The sequence below is a fragment of the Vitis vinifera genome, chromosome 18 (genome assembly GCF_030704535.1).
Source record: "Vitis vinifera cultivar Pinot Noir 40024 chromosome 18, ASM3070453v1".
NCBI classification, from domain to species: domain Eukaryota; kingdom Viridiplantae; phylum Streptophyta; class Magnoliopsida; order Vitales; family Vitaceae; genus Vitis; species Vitis vinifera.
This window is the reverse complement of record NC_081822.1, coordinates 8,139,542-8,154,890: the sequence shown is the minus strand read 5'-3', so window position 1 is coordinate 8,154,890 and position 15,349 is coordinate 8,139,542. Positions and strand designations below refer to the sequence as shown.

General features: G+C 36.1%; 1 pseudogene; it reads left to right on the top strand.

Annotated features, from left to right (window-relative positions):
• Positions 1-1,180: 1,180 nt before the first annotated feature.
• Positions 1,181-12,895, top strand: LOC100252314 (putative receptor protein kinase ZmPK1; annotated as a pseudogene).
• The last annotated feature ends 2,454 nt before the right edge of the window (positions 12,896-15,349 follow it).

Genomic DNA, 15,349 nt, shown 5'->3' with positions numbered 1-15,349 from the left:
TTAATTGTTTTATAAAAAAATTATCTAATTTAAAAATACATAACTTTTTAATTATATTATATTATATTATTTTTTATAATTTTTAATAAACCTAAATATGAGAAAATTATTTTATTTAGCATATTTTCCTATCCTTGTATACTAAATTTTTTCCGATCAAAAGTCAAAATTGGAAAAATGGGATATTGGAGGACCCTCAATTGTAATAATAATTATATGTGCACTAAAATGACAAAGACATCCTTTAACCATTTTAATAATTAGTAGTGATACAAGCTCCACTCTACCATACCCTAAAAGTCCACGCCAAAATGACTTGAGCGGAGCCAACAGTTGTATCAATAATTGTACCAATATAATCAAAATATGGTTCTATATTTATTGAGATATTATATTCAATAAGTGAGTCTTGAAAGAAAGCAGATGAATAAAATTCTTAGCATTAGTTCATCTTGGCCCACAAAGGCGGCGAGAAAACCACTATTAGATAGAATAAGAAAAGGATAAAAGAGAGGGAGTAATACCAACACTATTATTTTAAATTCAATCTTGATTCAATAAAAGAAAATGTTTTACCCCTCGAATCGCAATAATTAAGCGTTTAAAAATTAGGGATAATTTCTTTGAAGTGTTCCCTGGTGAGTGGAAAGTCACCCCACAAGTTGTGACCGTCGTTTCCCATTTGATCTTTCCCTGCTTGGGCCAATCAACATCAGACGTCACCTCTAAAATAAAACTCATAAAGGCCACAGGCCAGTCAGAGAGTCCCGGTTTCAGTAAATTTCATCACATTCATTGTATTTAGATCCAAACTGTTCACAGGTTAACCTTTGAGCAGGCAACTTGGAACAATAAGCTTCTGTATGGCACAGAAATCATATGGCTCAGACTCACAGTTGACGAGTTCAGCTACATGGAAAAGAGATCAATTTAACATCTTATTTCTAGAATCTTTCTTCAAAATGACGTATCTCATAATAATTTTGTTGTTCCAAGTGGAAACTACAAAATTTGAATGGCCCAAGTCATCCAATCAAAATAGATCCCATTAAAAATAGCGGGTCTTCATCCCATATTTTGACGTTGACATGAAATGCTTTTAGAAACCCAACACGATGGCACAAGCAAAACTTGGCCCGAGGGGCAATGTGAATTTTCCCCCTTCACCCCAGTCAAGGAGTCAATTGATTTTCTAAACTCTGGTAGCACCATACACTTGCATTCTCCATTGCAAATATCTGATCAGGAAACAGAGCACATGAACCATATCCCAAAACTCATGGATAGGACAGTTGGTTTCTTTGTTTTGGTTTTGCTGTTAACTTGCTATCCATCTTCATCTGAAACGTATGATACTCTGAGCGAAGGCTCGTCTCTTTCCGTGGAGAAATCAAATGATGTTCTCATTTCAGCAAATGGTATATTCTCTGCTGGGTTTTATCAGGTCGGCAACAACACTTTCTGCTTCGCCATATGGTTCACAAAATCATGGGGTGCAACCACAGTTTGGATGGCGAACCATGACCAACCGGTCAACGGTAGAGGCTCCAAGCTTTCTTTGTTGAGGAATGGCAATCTCATCTTAACTGATGCTGGTAAAATCATGGTTTGGATGATCAACACCGTTTCTGTAACGCCCAAGCATTTTCTTTTAAGGGTAATTTAGGAAATTGTTATTAATAATTAAATTAATTAATTAATTAATTTAATAAAGTGGAAGAAGGGTAAAAGTGTAATTTTACGAATAAATACCCTAGGTATAAATTAGAAATTTTATTTTTTTCCCTTCTTTTCTGAATATAGTTCTTGTTCGTAGAATTCCAGAGAACGTAAGATTGGAGTCAGATTTCAGGGTTGAAGAACAGATCTCTATAGGTAAAATTCTAACCCCTAGTTTAATATTTTAGATTCATTGATTAATTTCAAACACATTAGATATATTTTTTTGGAAAACCCAAAATCTAGATTAGGGTTAGATTATTTTTTTAATTCGTTTTAATATCAAATAGTGAAAATTTAATATTTTGATTTTAGTATTGGAATTTGGGAGATCTTAAGTTTTATTAGAAAAAAAAAAAAATTTCTTGGAAGGTTTTGATTTTAGGTTAGGGTTAATTTTATTAAAAAAAAAAGGTGCGTGTACCAGGAAGCCCCTTTTATATATATATATATATATTAATGGATCATGATTGGCAATGAAAAAAAATAAAAAATAAAAATAAAAACTTGCTTTTTGGTTTGGTGTACCCGAGGTTGAGTGGTTTGGAATTGGTTAATTAAATAATAATAATTAGTTTTAGATTTATAAATAAGATAATAGTAATAATGGTATTTTTGTAATAAATAGAATAAGAGATTTAGCAATATATATATATATATATATATATAATTTTATAGCGAAATAAAGTTATAATTTAATTAAATTAGTAATGTGTTATTAGAAACAAATTGGGAATTTATTAGTTTTTTTTTAAATAAGGAATAGATTAGTTAAATTATAAATAAATAGTAATAATTGTTTCTTTTATGTTATATTAGGTGAAGAGTAGATTATATTTTTTTTTCAGAATTATTCTTCTCCCAAGCTTTCAAGGACTTCTTTTGAGGTAAGGGAAGTTAATGTAATATTTATAAAATTAAATTATCTTATATGTTATTTTGAATTGTGGAAAAGAAAATGATATTTTGTTACCATGCATGGATCAAATTGTTTTGCACTAAATGTTATGTTGGAATATTTTGTTTTATTTATGACACAAAATATGGAGATATTATGTTGTGTACATTTGAATACTTGAACAAAAACATCACTCTGGTTTATTTGACCCTTGTCAACGGGATATAATAGTTGACTATTCGGCCCTGTCAACGAGATATAATAGTTGACCTTTACATTTCATGGTGGGAATGTAATTGATTTGGACCCCAGCCTCTAGGGGTTTGGTTAGAGGTTACTAGTACTAGTAGTGTTTGGTTTCGTCCACCAGGAACAATTTGAAGCTAGCCACCCATTTGAAAAGTCTCACCTAACTGGGCATTTGATATTTGATAACCAGAGTAATGAAACTTGAATGAATTTGATTGAATCTTATGTGAAAGTGTTTGAATTTGATATGAAATTGGTTGGTTGAATTTTGAATATATTGGTATTTTTGGAACTCTGATATTTGATGAGAAAAAAAAAAATTGATATCTCCTATTTGAAATGAAAATATTTGATCCATGAATTGCATTAATATTCCTTATTGGGCTGTGAACTCATTCCCAATTGTTGAAAATTTTCAGGTACTCTTAGTTCGGGTGAGGAGTGATGGCTAGGCTGAAGAATGGTCATCATTAGGATTTGACTTAGGATTTTATGTTGGATTTTGTTTAACTGTTAGTTATGTTCATTTGGATCTTTGATATTTGGAAGTTATTTGGAAATTGAATTTTGAGGAATTTAGATTTTGTTCCGCTACTCTGAACAGGTATTTGGTAATTGGTAACATCTAGTTACAATATGATTGTTCGGGTCAGATTATACTTTAAGCCTTCGGGTTTGAGGTGTGAAATGACCGTCACGCCCTTGGAGTGGGTCTTGGGGCGTGACAGAGTGGTATCAGAGCACTAGGTTTTGATCTTGATGGGAATTTGAATTGGTTTAGATTAGGGATAGATGAGTAACGCATTTGTTTAAGTTTTAGTTTCATTTAGTATAAATTCCAATTCTTTCTTTAATTGGAAAATTTTCTAATTGGTTCTTTAGTGACTAATTTAGTTATGCCTTATTATTTTAGGACATCATGCCACCAAGAAGAACAACTTCTTCACAAAACAGTCAGGCTAATGACGATGTACCTCCAATTGAGGGTTTGCCTCCCGTGAGTGCAGAAGGGATCTATAGGTATCTTGGGACACTAGTTGGTTTAGTTGAACGCCAAGCTCGAGCTGTTGGGACTAATGTTCAGGGACAGTCTTCATCTTCTAGGGGTAGCTCTTTTGATGACTTCAAGAAATTGGGTCCTCCTTACTTTTCTGGTGCTACAGATCCCACAGAGGCAGAGGCTTGGATCCTTAAGATGGAGAAATTCTTTGGTGTCATAGATTGCTCTGAGGAGCAAAAAGCCTCTTATGCAGCTTTTATGTTAGATAAAGAGACAGATCATTGGTGGCGTATGACTAAGAGACTTTTGGAGGATCAGGGACCCATAACATGGAGACAATTTAGGGAGGCTTTCTACAAGAAGTATTTCCCTGACAGTGTTAGGTGGCAGAAGGTGGGAGAGTTTATTCGTTTGGAACAGAGGGATATGACTGTGGCTCAGTATGAGGCCAAATTTACAAAGTTATCACGTTTTTCCCCACAGTTGATTGCTATAGAGGAGGAAAAGGCATTAAAGTTTCAGGATGGATTGAAGCCTTATTTGAAGAACAAGATATCTATTCTGAAGCTTGGTGTCTATTCAGAGGTTGTTGACAGAGCCCTTATAACAGAGAAAGATAATGAAGAGCTTCATCAGTATAGGGAACAGCAAAGGAAGCGAAATAGGAGTGATGGTGCTCATGGTAATCAAGCACAGCGAAGGTCTACATCAGGAAGAAATCAGAATAAAGGGAAGGCAGCGCAGAATTTAGATGGGGCTTGTCCTACTTGTGGTAAGAAGCATGGGGGTAGGCCATGCTATAGAGAGACTGGAGCTTGCTTTGGTTGTGGGAAGCAAGGACATTTGATCAGAGAATAGGAAGTTCATCACTGGGAAGCTTAAAGAGGAAAATAAGGAGGATAAACAGAAACCCAAAGCCCAAGGACGGGTGTTTGCTATGACTCATCGAGATGCTCAGGCCACTTCTGATGTGGTGACAGGTACTCTCCGAATCCACACCTTATTTGCTAGAGTCTTGATTGATCCTGGATCAACACACTCTTTTGTTTCAGTATCTTTTGCTGGTTTGTTGGGTTTGCCTGTTGTTAGCATGGACTTTGATTTGATTGTTGCTACTCCTGTGGGAGATTCTGTTGTGGCCAGTAGAATGCTTAGAAATTGTATTGTGATGATTGGTTATAGGGAAATGCCAGTTGATTTAGTACTCCTTGACCTTCAGGATTTTGATGTGATTTTGGGTATGGATTGGTTAGCTTCCTACCATGCCTCTGTTGACTGTTTTGAGAAAAGAGTGACATTTAGTATTCCTGGTCAGCCTAAGTTTAGCTTTGAAGGGAAGCATGTGGACAGACCACTGCGTATGATCTCAGCCTTGCGTGCTAGTAGCTTGCTTAAGAAGGGTTGCCAAGGATTTTTGGCTAGTATGGTGAGTAATGAAAGTGATTTGAAGTTGGAAGACATACCTATAGTAAGAGAGTATCCTGATGTCTTTCCAGAGGATTTGTCTGGCTTGCCACCAGAGAGAGAGGTGGAGTTCACCATTGATCTAGTACTAGGAATAGGTCCTATGTCTAAGGCCCCATACAGGATGGCACCTGTGGAGCTTAAGGAGTTGAAAGTTCAGCTTCAAGAGTTATTAGACAAGGGTTTTATCAGGCCTAGTGTTTCACCTTGGGGAGCTCCTGTTCTATTTGTGAAAAAGAAGGATGGCTCAATGAGACTTTGCATTGACTATAGGGAGTTGAATAAGGTGATAGTGAGGAACAAGTATCCCCTTCCTCGGATTGATGATTTGTTTGATCAGTTACAAGGTGCTTGTGTGTTCTCTAAGATAGATCTTTGATCGGGTTATCACCAGTTGAGGGTTAGAGGGGAAGATGTACCCAAGACTGCTTTTCGAACTAGGTATGGGCACTATGAGTTTCTTGTTATGCCTTTTGGTTTGACTAATGCACCTGCTGCTTTTATGGACTTGATGAATAGGGTATTCAAACCCTATTTAGATCAATTTGTGGTGGTTTTTATAGATGACATCTTGGTATACTCAAGAAGTAGAGAGGAGCATGAGGGCCATTTGAGTATTGTATTACATATCCTCAGAGATAAGCAGTTGTATGCTAAACTGAAGAAGTGTGAGTTTTGGTTAGACTGAATTTCTTTCCTTGGGCATGTGGTAAGCAATGATGGCATCTCAGTTGACCCTGGCAAGGTAGATGCTGTAGCTAATTGGAGAAGACCTAGTACTGTGACTGAGATTCGAAGTTTCTTGGGACTTGCTGGTTACTATAGGCGGTTTATAGAAGGGTTCTCTAAGATTGCCCTACCTTTAACTAAGTTGACACAGAAGGGAGTTAAGTTTGAGTGGTCTGATGATTGTGAATGTAGCTTCCAAGAGTTGAAGAATAGATTAGTGTCAGCTCCTATTTTGACTATCCCTTCAGGTTCAGGAGGATTTGTGGTGTATAGTAATGCTTCTCATCAGGGTTTAGGTTGTGTTCTTATGCAACATGGGAGAGTTGTAGCTTATGCTTCTAGACAGTTGAAGCCTTATGAAAGGAATTACCCTACTCATGATTTGGAGTTAGCTGCTGTGGTTTTTGCACTTAAGATTTGGAGACATTTTCTTTTTGGTGAAACTTGTGAGATATTCACAGATCATAAGAGTTTGAAGTATCTATTTTCCCAAAAGGAGTTGAACATAAGACAGAGAAGATGGATAGAACTACTTAAGGACTATGATTGTATTATTCAGTATCATCCTGGGAAGGCGAATGTTGTAGCTGATGCCTTGAGTAGGAAGTCAGTTGGTTCTCTAGCAGCTATTAGAGGTTGTCAAAGGCAGTTACTTGAAGAGTTGAGGAGTTTACAAGTCCACTTTCGAGTTATGGGCTTAGGAGCACTTGTAGCAAATTTCAGAGTACAACCAGACTTAGTTGGGAGAATTAAGACCCTACAAAAGAATGATTCCCAATTAGTGCAAGTTATGGAGGAAGTTAAGAGGGACAGTAAGCCTGATTTTGTTTTGTCAGATGATGAGATCTTGAGATTTGGGACTAGACTTTGTGTCCCAAATGATGAAGACTTAAAGAGGGAGCTTTTAGAGGAAGCTCATTGTTCCAAGTTTGCAATCCACCCAGGAGGGACAAAGATGTACAAGGATTTGAGGCAAAACTATTGGTGGTCAGGTATGAAGCGTGATATTGCACAATTTGTGGCTCAGTATTTAGTGTGTCAACAGGTGAAGGCTGAACATCAACGACCAGCAGGGTCTTTGCAGCCACTTGCTATTCCTGAGTGGAAGTGGGAGCATATTACCATGGATTTTGTGATAGGATTGCCAAGAACCTTAGGGGGTAATAATGCTATTTGGGTGATTGTTGATCGGTTGACAAAGTCTGCTCACTTTTTACCTATGAAAGTGAACTTTTCTTTAGATCGTTTAGCTTCTCTTTATGTGAAGGAGATTGTGAGAATGCATGGAGTACCAGTTTCTATAGTGTCTGATAGAGATCCTCGTTTCACTTCTAGATTCTGGCATAGTCTACAAAAAACTTTGGGCACTAAGTTGAGTTTTAGTACTGCTTTCCATCCTCAAACTGATGGCCAATCAGAAAGGGTAATTAAGGTTTTGGAAGACTTGTTGAGAGCTTGTATTTTGGACCTGCAAGGTAATTGGGATGATCATTTACCTTTAGTAGAGTTTGCCTATAACAATAGTTTTCAAGCTAGCATTGGGATGACACCTTTTGAGGCATTGTATGGTAGGAAATGTCGATCTCCTATCTATTGGAATGATGTTGGAGAAAGGAAACTTTTGGGGCCTGAACTTGTGCAGTTGACTGTTGAAAAGGTTGCTTTGATTAAAGAAATATTAAAAGCAGCTCAAAGTAGACATAAGAGTTATGCTGATCATCGTAGGCGAGATTTGGAGTTTGAGGTGGGTGATCATGTGTTCTTGAAAGTTTCACCTATGAAGTATGTGATGAGATTTGGGAGAAAAGGAAAACTTAGTCCTCGTTTTGTGGGTCCGTTTGAAATATTAGAAAGAGTAGGCACTTTGGCATATAAAGTAGTCTTGCCCCCAAGCTTGTCTAAGGTTCATAATGTGTTTCATGTTTCGACTCTAAGGAAGTATATTTATGATCCTTCTCATGTTGTGGAGTTGGAGCCTATTCAAAATTTTGAGGACTTGACCTATGAAGAGGTACCCGTTCAAATTGTGGATATGATGGATAAGGTACTACGACATGCTGTTGTCAAGTTGGTAAAGGTCCAGTGGAGCAATCATAGTATCCGAGAGGCCACTTGGGAGTTAGAAGAAGAGATGAGAGAAAAACATCCTCAATTATTTCAAGACTCAGGTATGTCAAGTTTAGAGGACTAAACTTTTGTTAAGGAGGGGAGGATGTAATGCCCAAGCATTTTCTTTTAAGGGTAATTTAGGAAATTGTTATTAATAATTAAATTAATTAATTAATTAATTTAATAAAGTGGAAGAAGGGTAAAAGTGTAATTTTACGAATAAATACCCTAGGTATAAATTAGAAATTTTATTTTTTTCCCTTTTTTTCTGAATAGATTTCCTGTTCGTAGAATTCCAGAGAACGTAAGATTGGAGTCAGATTTCAGGGTTGAAGAACAGATCTCTATAGGTAAGATTCTAACCCCTAGTTTAATATTTTAGATTCATTGATTAATTTCAAACACATTAGATATATTTTTTTGGAAAACCCCAAATCTAGATTAGGGTTAGATTATTTTTTTAATTCGTTTTAATATCAAATAGTGAAAATTTAATATTTTGATTTTAGTATTGGAATTTGGGAGATCTTAAGTTTTATTAGAAAAAAAAAAAAATTTCTTGGAAGGTTTTGATTTTAGGTTAGGGTTAATTTTATTAAAAAAAAAAAAAAAAGGTGCGTGTGCCAGGAAGCCCCTTTTATATATATATATATATATATATATTAATGGATCATGATTGGCAATGAAAAAAAAATAAAAAATAAAAATAAAAACTTGCTTTTTGGTTTGGTGTACCCGAGGTTGAGTGGTTTGGAATTGGTTAATTAAATAATAATATTTAGTTTTAGATTTATAAATAAGATAATAGTAATAATGGTATTTTTGTAATAAATAGAATAAGAGATTTAGCAATATATATATATATATATATAGAATTTTATAGCGAAATAAAGTTATAATTTAATTAAATTAGTAATGTATTATTAGAAACAAATTGGGAATTTATTAGTTTTTTTTAAATAAGGAATAGATTAGTTAAATTATAAATAAATAGTAATAATTGTTTCTTTTATGTTATATTAGGTGAAGAGTAGATTATATTTTTTTTTTCAGAATTATTCTTCTCCCAAGCTTTCAAGGACTTCTTTTGAGGTAAGGGAAGTTAATGTAATATTTATAAAATTAAATTATCTTATATGTTATTTTGAATTGTGGAAAAGAAAATGATATTTTGTTACCATGCATGGATCAAATTGTTTTGCACTAAATGTTATGTTGGAATATTTTGTTTTATTTATGACACAAAATATGGAGATATTATGTTGTGTAAATTTGAAAACTTGAACAAAAACATCACTCTGGTTTATTTGACCCTTGTCAACGGGATATAATAATTGACTATTCGGCCCTATCAACGGGATATAATAGTTGACCTTTACATTTCATGGTGGGAATGTAATTGATTTGGACCCCAGCCTCTAGGGGTTTGGTTAGAGGTTACTAGTACTAGTAGTGTTTGGTTCCGTCCACCAGGAACAATTTGAGGCTAGCCACCCATTTGAAAAGTCCCACCTAACTGGGCATTTGATATTTGATAACCAGAGTAATGAAACTTGAATGAATTTGATTGAATTTTATGTGAAAGTGTTTGAATTTGATATGAAATTGGTTGGTTGAATTTTGAATATATTGGTATTTTTGGAACTCTGATATTTGATGAGAAAAAAAAAAATTGATATCTCCTATTTGAAATGAAAATATTTGATCCATGAATTGCATTAATATTCCTTATTGGGCTGTGAGCTCATTCCCAATTGTTGAAAATTTTCAGGTACTCTTAGTTCGGGTGAGGAGTGATGGCTAGGCTGAAGAATGGTCATCATTAAGATTTGACTTAGGATTTTATGTTGGATTTTGTTTAACTGTTAGTTATGTTCATTTGGATCATTTGATATTTGGAAGTTATTTGGAAATTGAATTTTGAGGAATTTAGATTTTGTTCTGCTACTCTGAACAGGTATTTGGTAATTGGTAACATCTAGTTATAATATGATTGTTCGGGTCAGATTATACTTTAAGCCTTCGGGTTTGAGGTGTGAAATGACCGTCACGCCCTTGGAGTGGGTCTTGGGGCGTGACAGTTTCAACCTCATCTGCGAGATTACAGCTCCTTAACACCGGCAATCTTGTTCTATATGCTTGGGAGAAGACGGTGATTTGGCAGAGCTTTGACTCACCCACAGATACTCTTCTTCCTCACCAGATACTGACCAAAGATACCAGCCTTATCTCCTCAAGAAGCCAAAGCAACTATTCTTCTGGTTTTTATAAGCTATTTTTTGACAGTGATAACGTCATCCGCCTTCTCTTCAATGGTACTGAGGTTTCCAGCATCTATTGGCCAGACCTAAGCCTGGTGACCTGGGATGCTGGAAGGAGCACATACAACAACAGTCGAATCGCAGTATTCGATTCTTTGGGTTATTATAGAGCATCAGATGATTTGGAATTTCGGTCAGCGGATTTTGGTGCAGGGCCTCAGAGAAGATTGGCCCTCGATTTCGATGGCAATCTTAGAATGTATAGTCTAGAAGAAACGAGAGGAACCTGGTCGGTTTCATGGCAGGCTATCTCCCAACCATGCCAGATTCATGGCATCTGCGAACCCAATAGTCTCTGCAGTTACACCCCTGCTTATGGCAGAGGATGCTCTTGCATGCCTGGATTCAAGATTGTAAATTCAACTGACTAGTCTTATGGGTGTGCACCAGAAACTGATATCGCTTGTAACCAAACTGAGGTGGGCTTCTTCCCACTCCCTCATGTTCAACTCTACGGCTATGACTATGGTCACTACCCCAATTACACCTACGAAAGGTGTGAAAATCTATGCTTACAGTTGTGCAAATGCAAGGCCTTCCTGCTAAATTTTAGCGACGACCTTTACGATTGTTACCCAAATACCCTCTTGCTTAATGGATTCAGTTCGCCAAATTATCCTGGAACCATGTATCTAAAACTGCCTAAAGCTAGTCTCTTTCCCAGATATGATCATCTTTGAAGAATTTGAAGAAAAATATGAAGAATTTGAAGACAAACTATGGAGGAACACCTCAATTCATTCCGTGATCTCACCCTTTACAATGAATGAAAGCATAAATAAATAGCCTACAGATATGAGACAATTCCGGAATGGAATTTCCCTTACATGGAAAGTGAATAAACTCTTACATGGGAAGTGAATAAACTACTCTTACATGGGAAGTGAATAAACTACTCTTACATGGAAAGTGAATAAACTACCTTGCTAGAATTACTCCTAAATCAATTATAATAAAGGCTGTACATTACACTAATTAGGGAAGTAAACAGAGGATGCTGGCTTGATTTCCAACACTCTTGAAGAATTCACCATGAATTGTTCAGGCAACACTCGTTATATACAGCTAGATACAACATATCGCAAGGGCCATGAAAATGGGTCATTGAAGTTTTTGCTTTGGTTTGCCTACGTACTGGGAGTTCTAGAGGGGGCAATTGTCTTGCTGGTATGGCTTTTCTTATTTAGGGTACACCATGATCCAGTCTCGACCATGCAAGGCTACATCCTCGTTGCAAACGGGTTTAAAAGATTCAGCTATGCAAAGTTGAAGAAGGCCACGCGAGGTTTCACCCAAGAGATTGGAAGAGGAGGTGGAGGAGTGGTATATAAAGGTGTATTGCTTGATCGTCGAGTGGCAGCAATCAAGCGCCTCAAAGAAGCCAATCAAGGAGAAGCAGAATTTCTAGCAGAAGTGAGCACCATTGGAAGGCTTAATCACATGAACTTAATAGAGACGTGGGGATATTGCATAGAGGGGAAGCACCGGCTGTTGGTGTATGAGTACATGGAACATGGATCCTTGGCACAAAAGCTATCTTCCAATACTCTTGATTGGGAGAAGAGGTTCCAAATAGCGCTTGGCACGGCCAGAGGCCTAGCTTATTTACACGAAGAATGCTTGGAGTGGGTTCTGCACTGTGACGTCAAGCCTCAGAACATACTCTTGGACTCTAATTACCAGCCAAAAGTGGCCGATTTTGGGATGTCGAAACTGCGAAACAGAGGAGGGCTTGACAATTCAAGTTTCTCGAGGATCAGAGGAACCAGAGGATACATGGCTCCTGAATGGGTATTCAACCTTCCCATAACCTCCAAGGTAGACGTTTATAACTATGGAATCGTGGTTTTGGAGATGGTGACAGGGAAGAGCCCAACTGCTATCCCCGATACTGATGCCCAAGGAGAGACAGAGCAGCGTGGGTTGATTAAATGGGTGAGGGATCGAATGAATGGGATTGGTGCCAGGGGGTCGTGGATTGAAGACATCCTGGACCCTGTGATGCAAGGCGAATGCGACCTGCGCCGGATGGAAATTCTGATTGGAGTTGCCTTGGAATGTGTGGAGGAAGACAGGGACTCAAGACCCACGATGAGCCAGATAGTTGAGAAGCTTATGTGACCGGAGGAGAGGCCGGAGGAGGACGGCTACCTCTCCATGTCCTGAAACATTGGTACAGAGGCTTTAGTCAATACATGTTTCAAGAAATAAAATAGGAAACAAATGAATTGAAGGTAAAATTAGACGAAGTGAAAAACGAAACGGTGCAGTATGCGAAGTTGGTAAAAGTATTTGATTTCTATTATTTAGTTTTATAAAGAAGAGAAAACAAAAATACTAAATTCGAATATGATATCCTAATGTATCTATCTTTTAATAAATCTTGCTTTTTCCTCTTTCTCTTTCTTTTGAGAAATTATGAAATCCTTACTCAAATCAATATATCACCACCATCTTCCCTTGGCATAAAAAAATTGTTCCTTAATCAATTCAAGTGTTTTTTTATTGTTTATTTATTTCAATTAAATTTAAGGCAATTGATATGTTTATAAACCTACTTCATTTGGAAACTAAAATTTCCTAAAATAAATTTTTTTATAAAAGAGTAGAGTTGATAATGTCCAACACACAATGAAGACATTTAAATGGTGTTTCTTTTTAACTTAATTTTAAATAAAATTTAAAATTAAATAGTATTTAATAATATTAAGTATTAAATTGTTCATTTTTTATATTTTATTTTTATTAAATAAGTAAAGAAAAATTAATGAATTATTTTCAATATTTAAAAATTTTATATATTTAAAATTTTTTATTTAATAAAAAAATTTAAGAAGTAAATAATAAGTTAATGAAAGGTTTAAAAAAAACCGAAATAAAAAATTAAGAAAACAAACAATACTTTAGTTTTTTAACGTTATATAGTAACTCCATGATGTGAGAAAACACTTGCTCGTCTTTTTCTTCTAGGACAATAATTCTAAAGCTAGAATTTTTAGGGGATATGTGTCAACCCCTTATCCACTTGATTCAAACCCGGAGAAATAAGCCTCATGGGTAGGTCTTGCACCTATGAGAGCCTAGGTGGAAAGCAAGGAAAGCCTGGAGGTTTTGTGGTTCAAACCCCAGGAGCTAAGTGTGGGGATCGTGGACAAGTCATGCGCGCACCCCGAATAGGCGTTACCAAAGGATTCGGACATGTCTACCTGGGGAAGTTGAATCGTCCTCCTCTCCTATCCGATGACATGGGGCGTCGGATGAGAGATATTCGGGTGGAACAACGGTGGACAGGCGCCAGATGTAAGATATCCGAGTGGAACGGCGGCGGACAGGCGCCGGATGTGAGATATCCGAGTGGAACGTCAGCGGACAGAATTCCGGATATGAGATATTCGGGTGGAATAAGGGAGAATTTCCGTCCGGGTGAAATGCGCGATGCCACGTGTCGCAAGGAGCCGAATCCACAGTGGGTGGTTGTGCAAGCAGTTGAGGGCAGTTCTGGCCAGTTGCATGACCACCTAGTTGGCTCCAAGATTTGAATTGAGGGAATTCAAATGTGTAACTGTAGATGAGTCATTTAAATAGGGCTCCTGCAGCCTTGAAACAGAGGGTGAGAGTTGGGGAAAGGATTCCTTCTTGTATGCCTTGGGTAAGTGCATTGTACTCTAGTTCAAGAAGCAATTTTGTCTTGTAAGAGTGATTAATACAAGTTGGGAAAGGATTTTCCTGCAACCTCGTGTGTCCCTGTTGCTTTGATTTCTGTATTCTATTCTGTTCTTCTAAACGTTGGGAAGGGAAGGTTGGCTAAGGACGGGTCCTTAGCACCACGCACTCGTAAGAAAAATTTAAGGTGATTTTCGAGGGTGTGACAATAGGCCATTAGGGTTTTTGGATGTGTCTTCATTTCACCTTTTTTTTTTCCCTCCCTTTAGGTTCCTCCGTTTCTGTTTATCGGGTACTTCACTTGATAAAATCAAATTTTGAATTACAAATTTTTTATCACATCAATAAATGATTAATAAATACTAATTTAAATAAATACAAAACATGAGCCGTTAGGCCTTCTATTACGTCAATTTGCCTTTTTTCCTAGTAATATTTATACCCATGATCACCAAAATAATAATAATAATAATAATATGGTATACTGGAATGAATTAAATTTTCAATAGGAGACCTCAAACTTTTCATTTGTGTCTAAAGTACATGACAGGCATGCCAAGTCCTTAAATTTGATTAAAAGTAACATAATACTTTGTTTGTGATTAAATTCTAAGACCGTGTTTGTTTACGACAAAATACCAAAAAAAAAAAAAGAAGGAAAAAAAGTAAAAGGAAAAAAAAGTCTATCTTTGATTATGTATGAAAAAATTGCATGTTAAACGGTTATGCATATGATATGTTTTTAGTGAAATAATATCCCAAGATATGTTTTTATAAAATCAATATAAAAAATGGAAGAAAAATAAAATTAATATAAAAAGATAATAACATCAATACTTTATATAATAAAAAAATTTGTACTACTAAAAACGAGTTTTAAAAAATTAAGTGAAGCAAGCATTGCGTCCATGGCCCATTGGTCTTTCAACTCAATGAAATTTGTCTTTCACAATTGAATAATACGTACAGTCGATGCTCCAAATCCAACCACATGAGATTTAGCAAAGGAGAAGAAGAAGAATCTATGTCATATACTAAAAAATTAAATCTAAATTTTATAAAAATATATTTATTTGTGCATGATCAAAATTATTTGTTTATATTAGTATGATTATTCTTGGGTAAACGAAAAAGATAAAATGCCTTCACAATAATTATTGTTCCTAAGCAATGATATCACCGATCGAAAGGTAATAA